At 43.3% G+C, this 25,409-nt stretch overlaps 1 long non-coding RNA gene across 7 annotated transcripts in view; it reads left to right on the plus strand.

Annotated features, from left to right (window-relative positions):
* The first annotated feature begins 886 nt into the window (after positions 1 to 886).
* The window catches only part of LOC308197205, a 31,927-nt gene continuing 7,404 nt past the window's right edge, over positions 887 to 25,409 (plus strand). The window contains exons 1-7 of one of the 7 annotated variants that reach the window (XR_013952674.1): positions 887 to 1,838; positions 5,154 to 5,210; positions 6,766 to 6,930; positions 10,352 to 10,490; positions 12,492 to 13,991; positions 15,053 to 15,158; positions 24,937 to 25,307. This is a non-coding gene — a long non-coding RNA (uncharacterized lncRNA). Of the gene's footprint in view, positions 1,839 to 5,153; positions 5,211 to 6,765; positions 6,931 to 10,351; positions 10,491 to 12,491; positions 13,992 to 15,052; positions 15,159 to 15,811; positions 16,669 to 24,936; positions 25,308 to 25,409 lie in introns of those variants that run through there. The other 6 variants (XR_013952678.1, XR_013952672.1, XR_013952675.1 and 3 more) reach the window with 6 other exon arrangements.

Consider the following 25,409-nt stretch of genomic DNA (forward strand, 5'->3'; position numbering starts at 1 on the left):
GTTTCTCAGCTGTACTTCTCAGCATAGTTGGAGGCGCTGAGTTAAGCTTTCAGGTGCTGTGAATAGCAGGATTGGGTTAGCTGATCCTGGAAAAAGAGTGCCCCAGGTTGTCTGCTGATTATTAAAAATATTTTTCCTTAGGTCATCAGGATGGTTCCAGCTGATATATGTACTAGGTAAAACTTTACAGAGGAGGCCTTTTGCTAAAGATGAAACAGGCAGGCAAATCCCAGCCTGCTTCATAGAGGACAGGAATGTGTGTAAAACCTGCATGGTGTTCAACACACCGCAGTTGTGGCAGCTGTAATTCAGGGCCCGACGCACCGGCAGAGTGAGTTACACCTCGGCTGTTCCTATATAACACACGGGTGCCATACACCAAGGCTGCTCCTATGTAACACATGGGTACCGTACGTTTGTCTGGGTTTCCTCACAGTGGTCGGCCTGAAATGGGCCTAGCCCTGCCGAGCAGAACTGCCCAGGTTCTGCCGAGGTGGTGCAGGCCCATTCCTGGCACAGGTTTGTGTTCCGCACTTGGCAGAGGAAAGCCCTGGAAAATTAGAAATACACCAGAAAACACATTTTTAAGAAGCTGAAGCATCTCGCTGCATGAAGTTGACATACAGTCGGACAATTTAGCGTGTTTCAAAGCCAACCAAATGTAATTGCGTGTTCTTTCTTCTTTTTGAGGTGTTCCTGCCAAGAGGGGTTTCCAGCTGGATCAGTTTTACAAGACAGGACTTGGACACCTCAGTGTCCTGTCATGGGTCTGCCTGTCATGAAGGCCTTGCTTGTCCTCTCCTGCCTCAACCCCTCAGTATCAGTGGCTGTATTCACTGCTTCCAAGTTTTCAGCTGTGGTTTGTTTTAAGGCAGGTAACCTGAGACATTTGACTCAAAGAGGAATTCCTTCGGATAACAAAGAGATTAGGGGACACCTGTAAACTGACTCTCTTATTAGCTCAAGAGGAAGAAAATACCTTTAGAACATCGTGTAGTTCTTGCTGTTTGCTCCTTGAATAGTGTGTCATGTGAGAATTGCATCTGCCAAATACCAAGCAGGCATTCGAGTTTTTTGTGTCGTCATTCTCCGTGGAATAAATGGCTTTGAATGGAGGCACACAAGGCAGCCTTCCTACAGCAGCCTGTCACTTTGCAAAGCAGCTGTGGATTTAATGGGAGTACAAATGAAAAGCAGCTGATAATTAGGCTGCTGGGTGTTTTAGCATTATTATTGTTAATTTTTAAATATCAATTAGGTAATCGAGAGGGTGCTATTGAGAAGCATATATTTTTGTTTTTTAATATTCTAAGCAGGGTTCCAGCTGGGTGACATGATGAATTACAGCTCCTGGTAGGAAACTGATATCAGGAGGGACTCAAGAGTTCCCCTGAGCAGAAAGGAAGGGGCTTATGATGGTCAGGATGGTATAGTGAAGCATGTTTGTATTAAAGGGGCTGTGAAACTTAGATAAGCCTTTTTGTTGTTAACTTTACATAGTGTTAGAATAACATCTCTGCCAGCTGGAAGGTTTAAATGTCTAGATACAGATTTCTGCCATCTACGTATCATATAGTGATTTAAGAAAAAACATCAGTTCTTTTTAAGAAGTCTTATGGTAGCTTAGCAAAAAATGAGAGTTTCAGAAATGAGTAGTGACTTCAGACAAGTGCAAAGGGGAACCTGCAGAAGAACCAAACCTGCAGAAGAACTTTGTGCTCAGAAGAACTTTTTGCACTGAGAAGACCTGGGGGTTCTGTCGTTGCTGTGCTTTTAAAACTGCTCTCTTCGATCTCCACCTCTGGTTGTTGTGTTATTATTTTGGAGCTGTTATCAAAGTGAGTGAGTGTATGAAAGAATGGGGAAGGCATACAGGTATTCCTCAGCTGTTGCAGGCATACTAAATACGACATTTATCAGTGATTTGGGCTTAAGGGCTGTAATACATCTTGAAAGACGGCATAATGGAGTCTGTTCTTCCAGTGTGAGGGTAATTATTCAACTACCATACCTCTTCTCTAAAATCTAGAGGAGAGGAGACCTCGTGGTATAAATCAGACCATAAGACATACCTGTATCTGAATTGAAGCCCTAACTCAGAGAGAGGACTGAAAATGATTTAATTGACAACAAGATAGCAATTCTTTACATTCTGATTGATTTACATTAGTATGTGACTTTCCTGAAATTCAGGTTTGAATTTCATTTGATCTGATTTACGTGCTTGTATTGAGTCACATAACTTGCACATCTATATGTTAGAAGTCAAAGTGAATGCTCATAAAAACATAAGCTCTTTCAGCCACCCTTTTGTAGTCAGGGACTTCAGGACTGCTGTAAACACCATGCTGAATTTTACCTTTGCTCTCTCCAAATCCAATTAATCCTTGCATGATTATTACTCATCTATGACTGATGTAATTTATATACCTTTTATATCGGGCATGAGAAAAGCTGTGAAACTTGGTTCTATGATGATACAAACTTGTTCTTGGTGGTAGACTGTTGCGTGGTGCTAGTTTTTCTCAGTCTGCTCCTTCTATCTGGGCAGCCTCTGCTGTCCTTCTCTGCCTGCTCACTGGAGAGCAGAACAACATCCCAGCTAATGCTTTGCTTCCCATAACCTCTCTCCAAATCCGGTAGCCTTTTCTACAGTGTTCACAATTGGATGTTAACAATGAGTTGCAAGGGAAAATAGTTGTGCATTACAGGTGAACGTTGTGCCAGGTCAGCAAGTCTGTGAGCAGCTGCCTGCATGTCTTTCCTGTGCTAAAACACCAGGCGTTCTTCTTCTACTCTGTGAAACAGAGAGGTGGTTAAGTGCCTCTACCGCTGTGCCTCCTTGATTAGGGGAGGGAGACAGCAGTTTGCTGGAGCAAAACTGAAATTGGCTGAGGTAACAGGAGTCTTAATGGTAAGAACCTCCTGCCTTTCACACTGTGCTTAGGAGGAGCAAGCCTTCATTATCTTTGGTGCTTGTTTTGCTGTTTGGGATGCAATAGTAGCATCTGAAGTGCCAGATCAGGGACACTGCTCTTACAGCTTTGCCTGAGATGAGGGTATGTAAAAGTGGAGATTAATTCACTGAGATTTGCCCTGCATCAGCTGTGAATAAAGCCCACGCTTCCAGGTGTCGCTGATAATAAATCTGACTTGGCACGTGGATGTGGCACCGAGTGACAGCTCCGAGTGACCAAACACTGTCCAGATGGTGAGCTCTTGAGGAGCCTTGCTCTCTTGTTCCTCTCAGACCTAGTTACTAGGTTATGTTGTGTCCTCACACGGTCAGGAATGGGAGTAAGAGCTGTCTGACAGCAAGGTGAGGGGCAGGAGGAGGAGAAGGTCCACAAATGGAGTAAAAAGAGATTGATTCTTACCATTGTTCTCAGGTATCTGCCTGTAGTCACAGTCAAAAGCAGGACCCTGGTGTAGTTGATCTTGGTCTGTTGTGACTGAGCAGAGGTGCTGGCACGAAGCGGTACATCTCATCATGAGTTGGAGAAAGGGAGAGAGTAGTGAGGTGGCAGAGTGCTAAAGATGGGCAAAGTGTAGATCGTGGTGAAAACTGGGAAGAAAGAAGAGCTGGGAGGGGCGTTAGTGAAATAATACAGTGCTTAGGAGAAGAAAGGGGAGACAGCGAGGACGCAGAAGTGACAAATCTACCTCGAGCTAGTTCTGTCAGCGGCCTGTTATGTCCGGGTAGTGCAGCAGCACATCCACTTGGAGCTCAGTGTTGCCTCAGTCATTGTTTTCATAATCTTCTTTCTAGTGCAATACCGCAAATTATGCAAATGGGCCAGGTGCGGGCTGGGTGCAGGGCACGATGCAGAACGCCTTATGAGCATGCGAGGCTAGTGGGCAGCTGCGCCCAAAGCCCAGCTCTTCCATGTGGCACAAAGTGCTAGCTACTGGTGTAATCCAGGCGAGTCTACAACCTGCCGGTCTGCTCTGCTTCTCCAGTCCTTACCTAACAGCTGAAGTAATCTAACGGGGTCTTCAGGCCATGCTCTCCAGACCTGATATGGAAATGTGCCCCCCTGACGAGCCAGGACCCTGTTTTCCTTTGTTCCTCTTCCAGGCCTCATGCTGCCCGGCTCGGTGTGGTGAGGAAGTGTGCGAGTGCTGATGTGAGGATGGGGATGCAGGAGGATAAAACCTTAGCTCCTCACCGAGGATTCTCTTTGTCAAGTCATGACAACTTGCTCAACCAGTCGTACAGGGGGATCGTGCTCTGCTGAAGTGCTTTCCTTTCCCTCAGTGGTTAATTATCATCCATAAGAGCATAACAAAAGCATAACACCTCAGCTGTTACTTCTGGTAGCATGACAAGATGCTGCTCCTGTTGTGGTAACTGGCATGATATGTAGGGGTGGTGCTAGCTCACTAAAATTAGAAAGAACTGAAGGCTCACCCTAAAGTACAAACATTGCTATTATGTGACTTGCTTGTTTTTGTCATTTAGCTAACAATTGTCCCATCGGAACAGGGATAATGCATAGCAGATGAAGAGCGGTGATTTTATTGAACTCTCCACGCAGGTGACTCATGTGTTGTTCTATTTGTTTTTTTGTCGATTTAATTTATTGCAAAAGACCAGCTGCTATCCTGAAAGGCATGCCAGGGAAAGAAATGTGAAAGCACAAGGCCACAAAAATCTTCTTTTTGGATCGTTTCAAAACGCTCACTCACAGGTATTCCTGCTGGCTTGGTTCGAAGAGTTGACTTTTCCTCTACCTCCACACTGGTTTGCTCTCACCTATGAGGAGACACATTCAGCCTCTCCATTTTTCTGTTTCTCCATTTTCAGTGAGTAAGTCCAGTGTTTCTTTGGTTAATTAAAGTTTACTGCAGGAGGAGCAGGAGTGGGCTGAGAGCACTGATGAAGAGATGACTAACAAAGCAATCGGCATGTGATGAGAGTGTGGGCTGCCAGGCACAGATTAGCCCTCCCTGGACTCTCCTCTTATCTTAACTCCATGTTTTGAAATAATTCTGTGTTAATAACATATAGAATTTCTGTTCCATCTAGCTTATCACATTACAGCAAGCTAGACAAAATGACTCAATTTCAAAAAGCTCTGATTCAGCTCAGGCTGCCGCCGCTCACTTGAAATGTGAAGTTAGGTGACTGATTCCTCTTTTGTTTCTTTCAGATTCTCACCCTGTGGGAAGTCTAAGGGGGAGAGAGTTGGTCAGAGTGGAAAATTAAGGTGACATTATAAAGCTTCGTGAGATGCATCAGTGACAGTGACGTCTCAAAGCTCCATGTGAACTGGCAGCCTCTGAAGGGTGGGGAGTACATGGAGGTCTGACTGGCGGATAAATCATGAAGGGAAAAATAAAACTTTTCCCAGAGGGAGAGCTGCCACACACACTTAAACAAAAAGTTGTTTGTTTGCTCCCTGCAGTATTTTTTTTCTCTTACAAAAACTGTTTGTTTTTTCCACTTATTTATTTATTTATTTTTTTTAAGCAAGAAATATTGTTTGGATTACTAACGCATACCTGATGCAAAAGGACAGAAAGACGTACTTTAAATATTCCATGTTAACACTTCCTCTTGCTACTCATTTCCTTTTCCCCATATGTAATTCTAATATCCCATGAGTCTAATACTGAGGCATTAGCCTAACTGCTGTGCAGTTAACAAAATAGTGACTTGGGGAAGTACTGATACACAGAGAGGTGTTCACTCTCCCCTAAATTCCTACATCTGCTGTTACGGCCATGGTGAGGAAACCATTTGGAAATGAGGAGACAGGGTACACAAGCCGTAGGTAATTGAGGGCATGGCAGGGAAGGCGAGGAAGAAATCCGATGGAGAGATGATGTCTTTGGCATGCAAATGCCGCAGATGCTTCTTTAGAGATGACTGCCATAAAATGCAGTGCTGAGGTACTCATCCCATCAGAAAGTGGAAACGGCATCGTCTGAGTCGCTTGACCAGCTGCTGTTAAACAGCACGCTTGAAATTTGAACATTGGAAGTTAGGGATGAAAGAGAACAAAATACAGAACTGGTGATTAGGAAAAGTACTTTAAATCAGTGAATAAATTGCTCGTGGGCTATTTGTGGAATCTTAGAATAAGTGGGAAAAAAAAGGCAGGGGGGAGAAAACCCCAGTTTCTTGGAGAGTTCAGTAAATGTTTAGTTTTTCTCTGAGCACAGCTCACTGTGCCCAGCACTGCTGGGTCTCAGAAGCTTTCTGCAGAAGGTGCAAAATTGTCATCTCCAGCTGCTGTAGATGTGCAGGACCTGTCAGGAGACTCTCAGTGCATTGCTGTCCTGCTTGGCAGAAGTAACATGACTTGAATAACTCCTATCAGTAAATGGATAGCCCTTCGGGATAACTCTCTTGTAATTGCTGCTTATGACAGCTGTGACAATCTGCATTGCTTTGTTGAGCACTTTCTTCAATGGATGTATCCCAAACCAGTCTTAAGGAACTGGTAATTTTGTCTTCTTGCAGAGGAACATTGGTTTACCCCTTGGATTTTAAAAATTTTAAAGGTGTGTTTTTGTCGTCCACTTAAGGCTGTCAATTGGATATTAGCTTTAGAAGAACATACAAGTTAAAATAGTATCTTAATCAGGTTTCTCGGCAAAGCACTTAATGCTCTCATTAAAGCAAAAGGAAAAAAAAACACCACGGATGTATTCTTTGTAATGAGAAGTGAAGAAGAGATTAGATGCTTCATGCCGTAAGGACTTGCACGTTAGCTAAATAGTACGTACAATTTGCTAAATCAATTGTTGTCTCTCCAGATATTCTTATATACAGAAAAACAAAGGAAGCCTTATAAATACAAGGTCTGCAAAAGTCATCACTGAGATAGAAATGATCCTCAGGGTGCCCCAGGAAGCTATCAACAATTTTCCTGTGTCATGTTCAGTTCAGCATGAAGCCCGTGGAATTGGTGTAGAGGCAAGGTGAGCCTTCTTATCTATCTAAATGTGGGACTTAGAAGAAATTACTCGATAAACTAGGTGTTAAGCCCTGTGATGCGCTTCTCTTCTTTATCTTGGTAGAAGTTGGAGCTTGAATGTGAATAATAGCCTACGGGTGAGAGGGTGTTTTCTGACCAAACCCATAGCTCTTGACCAGGTGTGGAGAGGGAGCAGCTTTAGGATTTAGAGATAATTTAAGGGAAAAGAGATTGCTCTGGGGTGTTTGTTGCTTGTACATCTGAATTCAGTGCTGAAAATTCTGTAAATGCTTACGAAATCAGCTAGACTGTCTGAACTGCCTTTTTTTTTTTTTAAGCTAATTTTTTTTTACTTTTTTTTAAAGCTAATTTCAAGACCATCAGTGGTGCTTTCATTCTGATCTGGAAGCCAGATGAGTGCTAAAAAAGAAAAAATATGGTGAGGGAGGAGATACCATCTAACACAGAGTTTAAATTTCAGCTTTAAGTGTTTTGAAAACCAGCTTTTTTTTTTAAAAAAAAAAAAGACTTGTTAAAGCAGATCATTTGGCAGGGATTTTGCTTTTTATGGCAATGCTGCTGAAGTCATCTTAACCAGCTTCCATGCCACGTTCCCTGTGCTGCTAGCACAGCAAAAAATACCCTTTTTTTTTTTTTCTTTTTGCATCTGGATCGGTTATCTGGTCTGGTTGCCAGTGTGGGTGTCCAAACAGCCGTGCCAGCTCCCTGATGGGAGTGATGCGGAATATGGACTGCTACTAAGAAAATTCCTGGGAACCACGTTTGCAGTAAGTTAGAGCCAGTAACTCACTGCTGTGACGGTGCTGGGTCCGGGTCTGGCCTTCCTGCTGAGCGACTGATCGGCCTCCTTGGCACGAGGAGGAGAACAGGCCTTGGCATGGGGTTACCAGCTGGCAGCCTGAGAGGCAGGTGGATTGAGCTCCTTCTTTTGTGTGGCCTCAGAGCACCGAGCCACCACGTGAAGCTGGTGTTGGAGGCACTGACCTGCAAATAAAATCGCTCTCCTTTGTGTCCGGAAGATTTCCATGGTCTCTGGAAGTTGTGATATGATTGGGGCCTTAGCCGGTAGCTGGATTCAGCCTTGTTTGAAATCTCCCAAGTTAACGCTTGGTTATGTTGTTGTGATATTTCACAGTTCTCCAGTTCTGGCTCTTAAATGAGTGCTGCTTTGCTTAATGGCAGCGAACATGAAACCTCCTATTTGTCTGTGCAGCTGTCTGCAAGGCGACAATTGTGGCTGTCATTTTTAATGCTGGTGTTCGGGCAGCTTTGAAACCCGATGGTCTCCATGTGGTACATAGAGACGCTGTAGTAAAACCCCGTTGAGAGAAAACTGGAAGGATTACCAATGAAACTGCTCCTGAAGACGAACTAGAAGAGCTGAAGGTTGTTTTCAAGCTTCCCCTTTACTTGTCCTGAGTGGGGAGGGCGAGGTGGGAGGACCTGCTCTCTGCAGATGGCAGAGTGATTCACCAGTTAATGGGATCTCAGCGCCTGCAAGGGAGGATGTCATTAGCTGTGCTGGAGCTCTGGGGGATCTGCACATTTGGTCCCGAGCACGGCGTGCTTCTGTGCGCGCGTTCAGCCTGCTGCTCACCGAGTGCCTCTCTTACTCCTCTGCAAGCACGTCAAACGTGGCTTTAGATAAGCCCTGATTTATGGGCCAGGGAGTTCTTTAATGGTAAAATGCTCTCATCTGCTGGGATGATGAAGAGCTACTTTTTGCTTATTAATAGTGGCTTAAGAGACAAACTGGTTAATCAGTGGTGAGACACGCAGTTGGTTTGCGTTTGTTCAAATCCTCTTTCTTTAAAATACCTGGTAACGTGAGACATCATTGTGACAACTTCTGTGGCCAGAACTTCTTGAAACAAGTTACAAAATACAGTATTTGCTAGGGCTTTCAATATTCATTAGCCTTTCACAGCTAACAAACTCCCAGGCTTCAGGTGTTCCAGGAATATTTTGTGCGCTGGGGAAATATTTTTAAATCTTTCCCAGTAAAAATAACGTGGAAGTGCCGGGCATCCTAGTACCTCAGCAGCGGCCTTTCCCATGGCCACTGCTCATGGGGTAGGCTTCTGCTGTACCCGTGGGAAGCTGCATGGGAAGAGAGTTTTGAGCTTTAAATCAACCAGGGTTTCACAGAAGGTAACATTTGTTTTCAGGTTCCAGGTTGTTTATTGTAGAAGATAATTTAGATTCTGTGTTACAACACTTAGACAACACTTAGACTACAGTTTTAAAGCTGTTGATACTATTAAGAGGAGGAATATGTTAACAAAACAAAACAAAAAAAAAAAAAGAGAAGAAGAAGAAAGGAAGACTCCCTGTTCCTGTTGTCAGTAGGGAAAGGCTTCAGTTCTTCAGCTGGAGAGCTCGGTACGTCTGCGTCAGTCAGCCGAGTGACTCAGTGTTGTGATGCTAATGTAGGTCTGACTGGGTTGGGAGCCTAAATATATATAACAGAGAAAAACTCGGCATAGTTTAGTTTGAGAGAAGTGAGTAATTTTTGTTTCTTAATGCACAGCCAAATTTAAAACCTCTTGTCTTTCTCCATTGTATTTCTCTCCTGTTTCCCTGCTCTTGCTAACTCAGAAGAAACTGTTCCTCTCTTTTTTGTGGTAAAGGATTGTGTTTCTTTCTGAAAACCTTAGGATTTATCTGCACAATGTCCCTTAATAATTTAATGCATGGCCTTGCTTATTTTAGAGAAATGGTACCTCCTTCAGTTTAACCTCTTTTACCTGGAAGGCAAATATTTGAAGTTGGTAAATCGCAACATTCGTTCATTTATTCTGGATTAAGTTTGAACACCAAATTGTTCTAGGATCCCTATTGTCTTTAAGTCTCATCTATCTCAATCTGAATAAACTTGCAGGGGTAAGTAGGCCCTTCCTTTCTTCTGCATTGTTTTAAATGATAAGAGCAAGGCTGTAACTAATTACCTTCATTGTGGAATTACCCGGAGCTAAGATTTGCTTCCTCTGGCCAGCTCCCCTACCTGCCTGGTGTGCGCGTTATACCAGGGAAAGTCAGTGTGATTCATAACGGGAAAAAATAAAGTGTAGAAATAATAACAGGTGTTGAACAATACCAATTTGTAAGATGTGACTGTCACGTCTCAAAGGTTTTTATAGCTGCAGTTTGACTTCCAGCTGTCTGCTGCGAGTGACAATGTATTTGGAGACCACGTTACGCATCCCGTAGGGGAAGTTTGCTGGCAAGGTCTCCTTGTAGTGAATTCTGAGATTTGGATGTGCCTCTGCAGCTTGCTCTTATACAGTTGTGTGGTGGGCAATATTATGCTGGAAAGGGACGTGCTTTTTTTTTGAGATATATTCTTTGCTATATTCTTTTTATAAGATATATTCTGTACTAAAATCTTCCCTGCTCTGTTGCAGCCTGTCATACCGCAGCGTGCTGTCAGTAGCAGCCCAAGAATGTCCCTGCTCGGTGCCACGGTCACCCACAGGAGCCAGCTGTCTAGCGCAGATAAGGCTAGAAAGAGATTTCACTAATACTATCATTCAGCAATCTGGGGTAAATACTTCTTTAATTCTGTTCTGAAGAATTTGTACTCAAGAGTGCCAGGGAGGGAAACCTTTGGGTTAAACTGAAGAAGCCTGGTACATTATCTGTCAGGAAGCACCTCTGTGCCATCTGGGCAATGAGGCAGACAGTGATAACGTGGCATTGTTCTCCTCATGTGCTTAGTGGGGGAATACCTTATCAGCGAATAAAGTAGATGTATTTCACTTGTATTTCCTTTCCTGGATTGTACTAACACGATTACAAAAGCAAATTACCAGCAAATAGGTTTACTTTGTGCAACGCTGCTTTTTAGTGTTTTATTAACAACAAAGTTTCTTGCAACCACCACCAAATGCTTGCAGCGCTGTAGAGATAAAACATCACTTTACACATAGCCTACTGGACCCAAGCAGGGACTAACAGATTTGGGGTACCTGGAAATGGAAATTGAGGCTCCAGGTCTTGGCTGTCCTTTGGAACAAGCTGCCTGTGCCCGCGGAATGCCTGGAATGCACCGGGAATGGTCTCGGCTTGACAGCACAGGCTCTCCCCTGACTCACTTTATCACCTGACAAGAAGTGAAAGGGACCAGAAATACAAATGCTGGCTTAGCAAAATAGGAAGGAGTTAGGACATGCCCAGACAGGCTGTCAGCCCCGGATATCGGCTTGGAGGCCCTGGCCAGAGGTGTCAGAAACGTCAGCTGGAAGCCAGGCATCAGTTCTTTTCCTGTCCTGCTTTGGCTGAGATAACCGGTCACCAGTCTGGCACCTTTCGAGACCTGCTGTGCAAAGCTGGGCACCAGCTGCCCAGACCTTGCTTCTGCAGCAAGGGCATCATCTGGCTTCTTTGTTCCTGGCATTCTCAGTCACCTTTCTGAATAGTGTAACTTGGGGGGAAGCTGTGGTTTGCTGCAGTGCAGTGTAATATACATGTTGTTGTATGCAGTACCAAAAAAAATAAAAAATAAATCAACTCACTCAGCTCACCCAACATCGGAATGTGAGCAATTCTCTCCTCTTACCCAGAAGCAGCCACCTCAGGAGCTGGTTATGTGTAATGCACCAGTCATAAAGCAGTGGGAGGATGTTAAAGATCAAGGAATGGAGTGGAAGGGGGGGGGGCTGGGAGGTAGCCTTGGAAATGAGTAGTCTTCTCCCACTCGGCAAGCCAGTTCCATTATCTGAATTAGTACAAAAATACCCACCCACCCCGAGGAATGCACTAAGTCACTCCCTCCATGCCAGGTCTCTCTGATTGGGAGTAATTGCGTGCTTTTGACAGAGCCCCGAGTGGATCTGCATGGAGCGCTTGAGTAGGAGGTGAAAAATCAGCAGCTAATGTGATGGCTTCTGTTTTTGTTTTATTTATTCTGCAACTGTTTTCCAAGCCCAAACAGCAGCCTGCCAGGGAAGGTGTCTCTGCTTGGGATTCATTATAGCCGTTATCAGCAGCAACATGCTCCTGGCTAATTGCACCGGGTCTGTGAGTGACAGCCTTTGATTGGGCAGCACTGCATCTCCCCCCTGGGGAAGGGGATGCTTTCCAGGTCACAAATTAAGTCATTGCTAGATAATAATTTCATGGTGTATTACGGCAGCACATGCTTGAACTAAAGACTGCCACTGGTTAACTCTCTCAAGCTTTTTTACACATCTGCTGGAAATATGAGACAGGGCTCAGGTCTTGCCTCTGAGGATCTGCCAGTTCAGAGCAGCGTGAGGGTCTGTGGTTGTGACTCCAACCCTCCTCTAACAAGAGCTGGTGTAGAGTCCAGTGACGCGAGGCAATGATGTCCAAGCTGTCATTACCGGGAGACCTTCACTCCACCTGATGCAGGGGCAGTCAAGGCAGATTTATGGGTGGGAGCTTCATGACGAGGCGTTTCAAAGAGCGCCTCTAGACAGCCTACAGGCTTTGGGTACAGTATCAAGAAACTCAGGAGCAATTACGAAAAGTGGCTGCTGTCAGTAATAATTAGAACTTCTCTGTTTGTCATTCAGCCTGCAGGATGACGTTTCTCACAAGTATTGCTGCTATACCACCTTTGACACTGAGCACATAGCTCATTTGTTACCAGCTTTTGGTCTGCTGGTCTCAGCTGAGGCCAGAGCTTTGGAAACACCTTGAGGGTTGTGCCATCCCTGTGGTGTTCTGTGGCTGCTATTCGAGTTGCTTAAGGAATGTGCTCAGCGTTTTGCTGTCGGATGGATTTTAGCTACCATCTGCATCTCTCAGTGAGCACGGCGTCCCTCTGCTCGCCCTGGCATTTTCCATAGGTCTCATTTTGCACTTCCACTAACGTGGAGCAATGCCGCAGATAGCCTGCCATCGCTATTAGGCCCGTGCTCGCTCTGGAGGTCTGTCTTGGCTCTGCAGAACGCCTGGGCTGCGCACAACATTTAACATGAGAGCATTTTGTATGAGCCTGGGTTGAAATGCACCAGCTCTTGTGCTGATCTGAAATTCTTACTTCCATTTGCCTGGAGGAAGGAAAGTTAAGGCTGCTTAAATAACCGCATGTGAAATGTTTTTAAAGAAATTAGAAAGTACAGTTTGTTAGAGACAACAACTTTAAAATTCCTGCCTAAAATCAGTCTCTTCTGTGTAAGACTCTCAGCATTTTGTCCCTGGTATAATGGCCAGAGCAGCAGCGATAGGATTGTTGCTGGATTCCTCAAATGAAAGCGAGAGCAGGATTGGCGCAATGATGAGCAGCATCAGCAATCCCCTGTGAAACAGATTTCCCTGAACTGCTGTGGGGAAATGCCTCCACTTTGTTTCTTAGGATCTGGTGGGTCTCTCCAATAGAGGGGAGGCCTCAGGACACCCTGAGGTCAGCTGGGTCTCTTTAGCAGCTCAATCACTCCTAAACTTCCCTTTCTGCATATCTCATTTGTCAGAGGCAGGCCAGCTGTTCTGAGAGTCAAAGCTTTCTTCCTGGAGGGTATATGAGCTAGGAGGTGCGAGAGGAAGGAAGGCAGGGGAAACAACTGGCCTCTTCATTGCCTTTCTTTATTTCTGCTTTCAATGGAGCTATAAATGTCATTTCCCTCCTAACGTATCTGGAGATGGAGGCACTCCTGCTACTGAAAAGGTTCATGTGGCTCTCGCAGTAAGTCTTTTTTGTGCTGTACTCCACCTCTTTCCTTAAAGAAAGCCTCTAAGGGCAGAATAGGTAGGAGGGCACATCCTTTCCCTACCACAAAGCCTGGTGTGAAGGCCTCCTTTTTTTCTGTTGTTGTTTATTTTGGTTTAAAGATCATCTAAAATCTCTCAGTGGCCTTTATCGAGCCTGTAATAGGCGGGGGTCTGCCTGGTGCAAAACTTGTACATTCTTTCCTTCTCCCTTCCCCAGCTATGTCTCTTAGCTGGCTGCTCTAGGATGGAAAATGAACGAATTAATGAATGAATGGATGCATTCTTCCTTGACTTCCCTGGAAGGTTCCTCACGTTGACATACTTTGTGTAGGAGGAAAAATGGCTTTGTGTTTGCCCTTGGACTGCTTTGTAAGTAAACCAGGGAACTCAGCTCATGGAGACGTCAGTTGATTTTGGTTCTTTTCACTTCCACAGAATTCACTTAGCTTTCTTAGCAGAAGTATTTATTATGCTGTAATTAGATCTTTCTTGTGGCTTGAAATGCTCTCTTGAGCAGAGCTCTGAATACACGGCTTTGAGCAGACTCTGAGGCAAATAGTGCTACATATGCTTAGAAAAGCATTTTCAAAATCTACAAAACACTTTGTGAAACTCTGACTTTGCTTCCCATGCACACCTACCTCTGATGCATGATGTAGCCTCTTGCTAACGAGCTGCGAGGTGGACTGGAGCAGAGCTGTCTCTTTAAAGGTGTGCTTCAGAAATAGAGTAATTTTCTGGTTCTGTCTGCCAGGTGCTGGCTTATCTTAAGGATTTATCCACCTCGATTTATTAGTTGTAGGGGAGCCTATAATTTCTTTTTGACTCCAGTGTGACAGGTAGCAGGGCTTACCAGCAGTTCGCATACTTTTGTAGACACAGCGTTAAGTAGGCATGAGATAGGGAACTGAAATGCTTGTAGGCATTGCTGGTAAAAATACAGCTGAGCAACGCGTGCTTCACAGCTTCTTGCTTCCCATGGCTGTAATGGGCACTGTTGTCTGGAGACAGCAATGCCCTGGCTGCCAGGCTGATCCCTCTACTTGATGCTCTCTTCCTTCCTGAGTAACTTTTAAAGTCGAGTCCTATATGAGGACCAAATGGGAGCTCTGGGACCGATTGTGCAAAACAATGCATGCTGTGCATGCATGCTGTGCATTGCATTGCAATGCAATCCATGCTGTATCCCACAGTGCAGATTGACCCTGTCTTTGCAACATCATATCTGACTACAAGGAGGTTTTGAGATTTGGTGTAAACTGTATGTCTTAAATTCAAACACAGTGGTGGTTGTACCTCCAAAACACACAGATGTTTTGCACAGAGAGACTTTGTCATAAGCTAAAGCTGAGGTATCCAAGCATGCTCACACACTGAGGCATGAAATTCCTCTATGGTCTCCCTTTATCAGAGGAATTATCAATTTTTAGGTACCCACAGTCACAGAGGAGGCTGGGAACAGAATCCATCTCTCAGTTAACTCAACCACAGACGCATCCTTCCTCTCACGTGCTGAAGGGCTTTGGATAAGCTCAGGTGGGTTGACCCTGCTGTTTCTCCTGATAATTGGCATTTGTTCCTGGCCAGAAGGTCAGAGATGGGGGAAAAGTAGCTCAGAAATAAAACTGAAATCTTTCAAGCTGAAAAGGTAAAGTCGGTTTTGAGAGACTGCTTTACTCTTTCTGCTGACCTGAATTTCCCCTGGGTCAATTCGTCTGCCTTTTAGATGGGATGACTGCAGGCTTTCGGTAGCAGTTTTGTGTTTACATCACATCTCCATATAACCTGTTGTTCCTCAGAGAATAAAAGATGTGAAACAGTATCTCCAAAACTGTCTTCTACACTTAAGATGCTGCTTTTATGGGTCAGGTTATTGCTTCTTTTATACAGAAGCTTTTCCTGGTTCATTATAACTGCACCCAAGCAAGAACACTAATCTGTAAGTACATTTCACATCTTATAGTAATCAACTGTTCTGCACACGGGAGACACTTGTGTTCAGTGTCAGCTGTGTATTCTAGCTGTCACACCTCAATCAACAGCTTCGTAAAAATAACTGGACTTTTTTGATCAAAGTGATTGAGTAATATTTGCTATATCTTATTAATCTACATGCTTTCATCAGTGCCTTATATTCTTCCTCGTGATGAAGAGAGAGAATTTTGCTAGTAACAGTAATCTGTTAACAGGACTTGGACTAAAGCCCATTTTTAAGAACTTCAAGCTGTTTTAGCCGGCTTCTTCCCTTTCATAGTTGCCTACTGAAGACAGCAGAGATGGTCTCCCATTGTTATCCTCACACAGAGAGGAAGATGCCGTCTAAGTGAATGTGACATTCTTCATTAATGAAGACAGGAAATTGTCTTGGCCCCTTTGAAATAGTTTTTTTTTTTTTTTTTTTTTTACTTAATCAGGTCAGGGTTTTGCAGAGAGCTGGGTTTCGGAGAGGATAACCATATCAACTGAATAAAGCTAGCATTTCCAGTGTTCCTCCAAACATGAGGTTGCCCTTGCAGCCAACGATTACCTAGTAGAGCTGAACACAAAATTGAAAAATTGGTGAATTTAATTTGTGTGTTTAAAAAAAAATAATCATTTTTCATCTGGTACTCAAGTTGTCTCAGGCCAGAAAATCAGATATTTTACAGGAGAACTGAATAAAGAGATGCAACCAGGCATTTAGGGAAATTCAAGGAGAATCTGTGTTCCAGAATGATTTTAATATTTTTGAGATTTAATGTGTGCACCTGTGATTTCTGATGGAAAAAATGTTCTGTGTGCTGATAATGTTTGGTTTAGTTTCTTTTAAAATTGAAAATAAAACAGCAGATATGCTGAGAACGTGGAATAAAATAGAGGAGCAGAGCTCAGCTTACTTAACCAGTGTAAAGCTGGCAGGGCACCACCCTGCACCGCCACTTCAGGTGTCACTGGGGAAATTAGCTGGTCACTCAGCAGTTCAGTCTGCTCTGGGGGTGATAGGAATGCTTCCTACCTCAGCAGTGCTTGTGACAATAATTAAAGTTTACGAGATGACAGAATTGGGTTAGTGTTGCACAAATGCTCTGACAAATAGAAATAGCTGCACAGGGATGGTGTAGAGTTCTCGGCAGCAGTTCTTGTCTCTTTCCCATTACTCTAACTCCAGCGCAAGCAGAGGTAGAAATTTTTAACCAGCAGAGAGCTGGAACTGAGAAGCAACTAGGCAGGGTAGTGGGATATCAACCACGTCAACTACAGTGGCATCATCAAGGTCAGTAGGTTTTTGTTTGTTTGCTTTTAGAAGTTATGGTTTCAGGTTTTTAGTTGTGACCTTCAGTGCAATTTAAATATAAGTCTATGCTTCTTGTCTTCCCTTCTTCCCCATTTGTACAAGAAAAGCCTGAAAACGTTAAATCCAATGGAGCTTTTCCCTTCAGTGAATATCTACTGCAGAGATCTGCTTTTGTGTTGGCCACTAGTCTCTAAGCTTCCCTGCCAGTGCCCCCTGTAATCAATAAGATGTTGCTCCAGGGAGCCTTTGCTTCTACTTATAGTGGAATAATTACCTTTGTATCCACACTTATTTCTAAATCTTCACCAACACTATGTTTTCTGCAAATCAGCATGGCCAGAGACCAGTGCCAAAGGTTCCCACGTCACTGACTCTGCAGCAGAAGGCTGGGCAGCCCGTGTCACCAAACTCTAATAAATGAAATGCAGGCCAAAGGCTGGAACCAGTAGTAGAAAATCGCATGGGATGGATCGGTGAAATTTGAACTTGTTGTGTGGCTCCTGATACTACCTAGAAGATAGACTTACTCTGTTGCCTGTGGAATGGGTGAAGAATGGATGGAAATGCCAAGGGAAGGGAATTATGGAGTCACTGCTAGAGGGATGCTCAAGGCAGGTTTTAGAGCAAGATCAAGGCTAGCAGGCTCCCATGACCTATACCAGCAAGAGATGTGTATCACTCAGCATAGCTTTTTTTTTTTTATATCTATAACAAAGATTCCTACAGTATTCCTTCTTTGTTTAACATCTTTGCAGGGTTTCTGATCCTCTCGCTGTCATCTTTCTTGTGTTTTAACTGCAGATCAAAAATAGCCATGTTAGGAGTAAAATTGTCACGAAAGCCTCACTGAAATTACTGTAATTTGTTACTGTAAACAGATGATCTGTGTGTCTTCAATTACATTTCAGGCAAGCAGCCTCTGAAAATGCAAATATGCAGTTTGGTGTGGCATGGGCTGCAAGGAGGGGGAAGAGATGCGTAGGAGGGCCTCTTACTACTGCCTGATTTCATGCTGCTGACGGTAATTAGCAGAGGAAAGTACAGTTTATTAAAATGCAGGTTGTAGCAAAAAGCATCAGCTAGGGACAGTGGCTGGCTGAAGAAAGTTTTACAAAAGGCAGTACCTATCACTGCCCAGCGTGCAGGTTCAAATGTAGCACAGGGGTTTGCTGGATGCTGTTGGGTGTTGGTTTTCATATTACAATAGCAATGAGAGACCCTATCCAGGATGAGGACTGAAGGTGTTGAGCACAACAAGAGCATACCTAACAGCGTTCATGTTCTAAAAAGCTTGCAGTCTTAATACAGTCTTAAAAATATGGTTCATGGACCCAGATGCCAGTTTGGGCCTGATGGAGCTGGTCTTCCTAGGTTTTTCTTCAGAGCAGCTCAGGGGATGCTTCTTGGGCAGCAGTCTGTGTAATTAATGGACATCCTTACTGCATGCTGGCTCTGAGTAGTAAGCTGCCCTTTTCTCTTGACAGTGCATCCCATGGCTGGAGACTTGTGCCCCCGTCCTGACTTTGGCTTTTACTCAGCAGCTCCATTCTGGCATCAGTGGGGCTGACCTGAAAGGCCATGGTGGTTCTCCTCGCCTTAGATCAGGTCTTCAGGCTCTGACACCAAGCATTCTGCTCAGCTCAGCAGGGTAGCCACGTGCACATGTGGTCATTGGAGTGAGAGAAGCCCTAAACTTTTCAAAGTAAATTTGTCACAATTTCAGCAGAAGAATAAAACATTACAAGAGAAAAGCTTTACAAATAGAGATTTCTAAAGCTAAGCGTACAAAACCAGAAATTCATTTTGACTCCTGCGTTTCTGACACTTCAGGTTCCTTCTGTTTTCCATATATTTAATTTCTGACAGCCTCTACACTTCCATCCAAGTTTTTGTTCCAGATTATTTTCTGCTAAGGATCTTCTAAGAAGATAGAAGGTGGGAGCTGTTGCCCAGCAGTGCTTACTATATCAGTAGATGTAAGGACTATCTTTAGACCATTCCACCCTTTCCTCCAGTAGTTACTAAATCCCTTAAACAGGGAAGCAGTCCAGTAATAATGGGACGAACAGATGGAGAAACTGTGTCTATAATATCCACAGTAGCATAGTATTTCTTGCCTCTTCCTCTTGTCTGGAATCTACTGTATCTGGTAGATGCTGTTAATGACAGGATGCTAAAGCCAATGAATTTCAGGTTTAATTCAAACTACAGCACTTTCCCTGTGCATTTCTTTTGTTGTTTTTAGGTTTTGGTTCTTTGCTTTGTGGGTTTATTTCATCCATCATACATCAAAAGAAAAGAACATACAATTCCAGGCAGGTTCAGTAATGAAAATACGTCAATATCAAATCCAAACAATATTGTAAAGCTCAAACGGAGGCTTCTCCATATGGTATGTTGATATTGCCAGCCAAAAACACAACATGCAACTTCCAGAGCTGGGTTCGGTGAACTTTAAAATCTGTACAAAAATAACTGGCAACAGCTTTCCTCAACGCAAAATCCTTTCTACTCTCTCCCAGAAAGAGCTGTTCCCCTGCCGTTTTTCAGCACCTCCTCCTCCCCGTCTGCTTGTTCCTTCCTCCCTCTGTTCTGCTTTTTCCCACATTTGTGTGAATATCCTCCATCCTCAGCTCTTCTTCTTCTGACAGAGAGAGGATTCATCAGAGCTGTCTGTCCATCTCGCTTTCCAGAGACGTTACATCACCTGCTGCTGAGCAGAGCTGATTCCCTGCAGTTTTCCCTTTCCCAGTCAAGGTCTGTCTCGGATCCGTCCAGTTGTCTGGGTGTATCAATCAGTATTTCTGACCTGACTCCAAGGGTTGATGGTTCCCTTGCTCTCAGATTCCCAAAACAGCAGGCAGCTCTTCAGACCTGGAGCAGCGTGGAAAGGTGTGGCTGAAACCTTGCTTTAGCTCAAGCTGAGGAGAGAGGGGGCTGCGTGGTGGTGCTGACCAACCGGCCGTGAGCTGTGTGGGACAGGAGGTCAGAAACTCTCCCCATGGCAGACCTGCCCTCATGGGGGGTCTGCAGCCATCACTTGTGGACTGCATGTTGCCAGTTTCCTCTCTGATGTCCCTAGCTCTGCAATGCTCCTACCACTAGCTCACTGGAAGAGCCAGGCGATGTTAGTCCATAATAACTTATCTCCCCATGGCTGTAGGTCGGTGAGAAGGGGTGATGTCTTAGACTTGATTTGTAGGTCACCAAGACTTTACTTGATTTTTTTTTTATCATTAATTCCTTCCATTATTATATCCGTGGATGTGATATTCAGCCCTGTGAAAGTGCTCTCTGTCAGAAGGGTTAGTGGGAGCAACGTACCTCCTTACCAGGTTATGATCAGAGCATGAAGAATTCGTTGCAATGAAGTGGGAAATGGGGAGCAGAGTGCTGAGACAGACACAGTGCTAACAGCTGCACAAGTTGCTGCTTGTGACAGTGAGATGAGGCCCTAAGGAGACTGCAGGAACAGTAGGTGACAACATAAAATGTGTTTCTATTGTTATTTCCTGGGCCGGATATCTGTCCTTACATTGCTGCTGTTACTGATTTGTGTGTCCATAAATAATGCCTTTTTATCACATCTCTCACTACGTGCTTCAGGTCTATTAAGTACCACCTATTATCCACTCATCTAATGTAAAGGAACACCTTGTTTAGTGCACTGCTGTTCCTTGAGGCAGAACCTTCAGTCTGTTTTCTGGTAACAGCCATACAAACACAGATACTCAACATGATTTCTGCCAAGAAATACGATACTACCAAGGCCAATGGGTAGGTTTTAGCCAACTATCTCAGTGTAGGTAGCTATTTATTTTGTCCGTTACCAAGATCTGTGGCTTCAGAGCCCTCAGGAAGAACTGTGATTGTTGAAGCAAGGTGCAAGTAGGAAAGGACTCGCACACTGTCAGCACATCTGGCAGCCGCTGTTGGGAAGCAGAATGTGCTGATCAGCCCGACAGAGTGGGGTCAGGCACCCCTAACACCTTCAGCTCTGTGAGAGCAGGGGTCAAGGGCCAGAAATGGTGCGGGCCATAAACTTATGCCTGGTCTATGCACGGTGTCTGTGCCAATACAGCTATATCTGTATACATGTGGGCATATTTGCATGGTGTAATCCTTCTGATAGCAAATGCAGTTATATGGGAGTAGAGGTCCTCAGATCAATAAAACTTATTTTGGAAATAAAAGCATGTTTTAAAAACGCTTTAATAGCCAAGTTCTTCCCCTTTGATCACTAAGTAAATCCACACAGATACAAAAACATAGAACAGCACTGAGTGGGATTGTAGCAAACTAACAAATGATGATGAAGAAAGTCCAGTTAAAGAAAGGGTGATATTTTGTGGGAACAGAGGTCTCCTCTGGTTTTGGTAGAGGTTCTGATGAAAGATGTGTCATCGTGGAGTTACCCAGTTGCCATGAGATCAGTAGAGTGACCCTTTATTTAATGTCATTTCTCTTTCAAACCATATCTGTCTGTGTGGAAGGGAACACACATCATAATGCCGTAAGGCATGAATTAGAGATGACAGAACAGATAGTAGTGGACGTCACATATGCGAGTCACTGTTGAGGAAATTAATGTTATGAACACCAGCAGATTTTCTGAGCTGCTAATGGCAAAAATATATATATATATATATATTTATGCTGTGGGAAAAGTCTGAAGTAATGTGTGAGAAAGTAGGTTAGCATGAAACCTCAAAAGGGATGTAAAATCCAGGGTAAATCAGGAAGTTAAGGGTACACGTGGAAACTTCAGGCAAACTAAAATACAAGAAGTAGAAAGATCTTTTAGGTAGGCTTGACTTAGAAAGCAAATCATTTCAAAAAGAGGAAAAATGAGAAGGTATATGTTATTGGTACAGAATGTGATATTTTGTGTCCCCACAGATATTGTAGGCCCCGTTTATGTTAAAGCAAAAAAGTAGCAATTTACACTTGTCAACTATTTCTAATTTTATAGAAATCTCTTAAGAATATATAAGAGAAAACAAAACCTATCACTGATTTAAACTATCATAGATTTTTCTTCATTATTTTCTCTGTGGAAAAATTAATTATTTCTTAAAAGGTGTGTAAGATTTCTTCGTGAAGATACCAAAGTAGTGGAGCTGCTATCAGTGGAAACTTGATTGTAATTTTATTCCTTATTGTCATTAATCCCATGGAACAGCTTTGGTTTGGATAATCATAGGCAGGTTTCGGTATGAGTTTGTGAACGTTTCTGTAGTTTTGAAGTACATCTTGGTAGTAACGCTAAACAAGTTGTATCCTGATTTCTCTTTTTCCTTCTCTTTATTTTCTCTCTCCTTTTCAAAATTCGTGAATGGCAATTTCATTATGACCCTAAGATTAGAGGATTAGCAGTTACTCTGCAAAAGGCCTACTAAGAAAACCAGAGAAATTTAAAAAAATATATCATAGCCAGTGTTCTTTGATCCAAGAAGCCAAGAATGAAAGGGAGAGCTATGGCACTAGATAACCTGGGTCAGGGGAAGCAGATGAAAGCTGCGTACAGCAGTATCATTTTCCTTCTGATGCCCCTAAATGCAGATGACTTTGTGCACATGTGAGGAGAATGTTTTAGGCCCTCATACCTTAATAGCTGCATTCAAAATAGGGAACGGGGAGGAAATGAGAGGGAAGGGCCCAACTCTGATTTTGTTCTAGGGAGCAAGCAGTTTCAGGATTAGCATAGAGGGTAGAAAATTAGGATTGTAACTAATATAGGCTAACCCCCATCTGTAGGGATTCTCCACTGAACCGTGGCAGGGCCTACCAGTCAGCGCAGGAAAGGCCGTGGCTAGGCCCAAGATCCTCCCTTCCTTTCTTTCTCAGTTCTGTGGCCCTTCTGGAAACTTTCTAAAATAAAGCCCAACTTTCAAGTTACTGGACTGTGGGATTCACGTGATTTGCTTTCAAGGCCCTTTCTGGTTTTGAATACCAAGTTTCTCCCCATCCGCCCCCTCTCAGGAAATAAAGGGAGGGAGTGAAAGCAGTTAGTAGTATGACTTCCATCACAATGTATTTGATGAAATATTTCTCAAGCTCTTCAATCATGTTACCCTGCTTCATGCTTTATTAAACTCTGCCAGGTTAGTCAGCAGTGTGACAAAAAAGAAACTGAAAAGTTATTAAGCAGAGCTGACATGTTAGAAATGTGAATCCATTGTTGCACACCCACTAACGTCATGGCAGACTCAAAATGTCTCTCCTACAGAGCTTTTACATGGCCTTTTCTTAGAGTTCAGCCTCAAGTTATCTCCCTGGGACGTGAGCTGTGCTGGAATAGGTTCAGGGACGGTTGGACTCCGAGACTGGCATCCCAAGGAAGCATGTACAAGCACCCAGCCTCAGCACCATGGAGGCTATTTGTGCCCAGAAAAATTTGGTGGCAGATGTGGGCCAAGGATTGCTAACCAAACATCGCAGGCTGAATTAATTGAATCCACTTGTCACCTTCACCATTTGAAGAAATTCATGTTTTCAAATTTACATCATTATTAAGAATGACTGACTGCTGTCTATCCAGAAAGCCTTAGATATTATCTAGGGTGACTGTGTTACAGCTGCAGAGTTTAAAGCAATCTTGTGTAGATCCATTATTCAGACAATGGGGTTATCTCTGCAAGCAGACAGGGAAACTTAAAAAAGACAAAGTGCCTAATGAATTTCTCTTCTTGTAGCCTACAGTCTTGTTGCTCCAGGCACAATGAGGTAATTAAAAAAAAAAAGAAACAACGATTCTTTATTAATATATGCTTTTTCATAGGATGCACTGAGTCTTGTTCACATGGACATCTAGAGAAAATACCCTTTTTGTTGGCATTTGCTGTGATCCTCTCACTGTGTTGACTCCCTTCTAAAAGAATAAGTGATAAGTCAATGCTGAAACAAGCTATGAAATCTAAAACTCTCCTTTTAATCTCAAAGGAGTGTCTGTAGGTCAGGTTTATAAACACAGCCGCAGCAGAAGCTATCATTTCAACCTTTTTCATGATAAATGCATCTAGGAAGTCTTTCTCAGTAGTGTGGTTTGTTAAGGATGTAGGCATGTAATTATTGTTATGTTGGGTGTCTGTTGTAAATGCAAATCCTCAATGAATCATTAAGAAAACAGTTTGGTCTGTCACATGCAACTTCTACTCTACCACCTAAGAATGTCTATAGGGAATGTATTTCCTGTGCAACACATCTGCCCCAAGCAGTGTGCCGGGCTCTTCTGGTGCCAAGATGGAAATTTAAAATGTTCCTCTTCTGTCCTGAGCAACAATGCATAAAGCTGATCACAGTAAGATAGGAGAGATTTTGTGACAACTAGTGTTGACAAAAGGCAATACAAATACATTTCAGAGGGTGAACAACCTGGGCAGAAAACAACATTCAGGTTTGGCTTAGGCAGGCTTCTAAATCTAGGAAGAAAATAATCCAAAAATCATGCTGTGAAAAAGAAATCTAGCAAATGGTAATTGCTAAAAAGAGGTAAATGGTACTGGGAGATTAAGCTGGCAACAGTGTGCAAAAACGAAGATAATGTCGAACTGGAAAGGGCTTGGAAGAGGAATAGGTCTGGGCCTTGACAGGCAGAAACGGTTGAGTTTAGGTCTCGCTATGTCATGGTCACTACCTTCCTTAGCCAGCACCTGAGGCAGTGCAGAGGGTCTCATGTGGGCCAAGGTTAAAGACAGGTCTAAGCACAACATTTCACTGCTTTAATTATCAGCAGTAAACTGAATCTTAGCAGGGTCAACCAGGCTGGGGTGTAGGGAGATTCTCTGTGCCCAAAACCTATTTTATAGGTATCTCAGGAAAACAAAATAAGCATGAAGAGTTGTTCTTATTCTTTTGAAGAATACTCTTTTCTTATTTAAGAAAAGGATAATAGCAACATATCTTAATGTCATATGTAGCTGTTTGTTTGTTTTTTTTAATAGCCTGGGTAGTCATTTCATTTTTGGTTTTGTCAAAAGCTAGGTAGCTAGTTCTCTTGGCTTTTCTTTGTCTTATGGTGTTTTTATTTTTGTTTTTAAGGTGAGGAATGCAGGTCTTCACATTTCCTTCTCCTTTCAGTGCTTCAGTGACATTACGGGCCTATGTGTGGGAAGCAATTTCCAATTTTGTTCCTGCAGTCAGCTGTGGTTGCAGTGAATGCCCTCTGGAGATCCAGCTACCTGATGCTCTCTGCACATTAGAAAGATAATTAACAATTATCATTTGTGACTTTAGTTGTTTCCATATGCGGAAGAACATAGCTGCAACAACGATCTCTGTGCCCCTTGGAAAAATGAGAATCTAAAACTGTTAGCAGTTATATTTCTTATTTATATAGTGTATTTGAAGTGAATCTGAAGTCAGGAATGAGGATCTAAAATTAGCTCATTGGGCCAATTAAATTTCTTGGTCCTTTGCAGATTGATTAAAATGTACTCTCCAGGAGGAGAGAGGAAATTGCATCTCACTAAGGACCAGAAAGAAGTGGCCCTGAAGTTTTTCTGAGACACGCA

Source organism: Anser brachyrhynchus, assembly GCF_964034855.1.
Source record: "Anser brachyrhynchus genome assembly, chromosome: 6".
Taxonomy (NCBI): Eukaryota; Metazoa; Chordata; class Aves; order Anseriformes; family Anatidae; genus Anser; species Anser brachyrhynchus.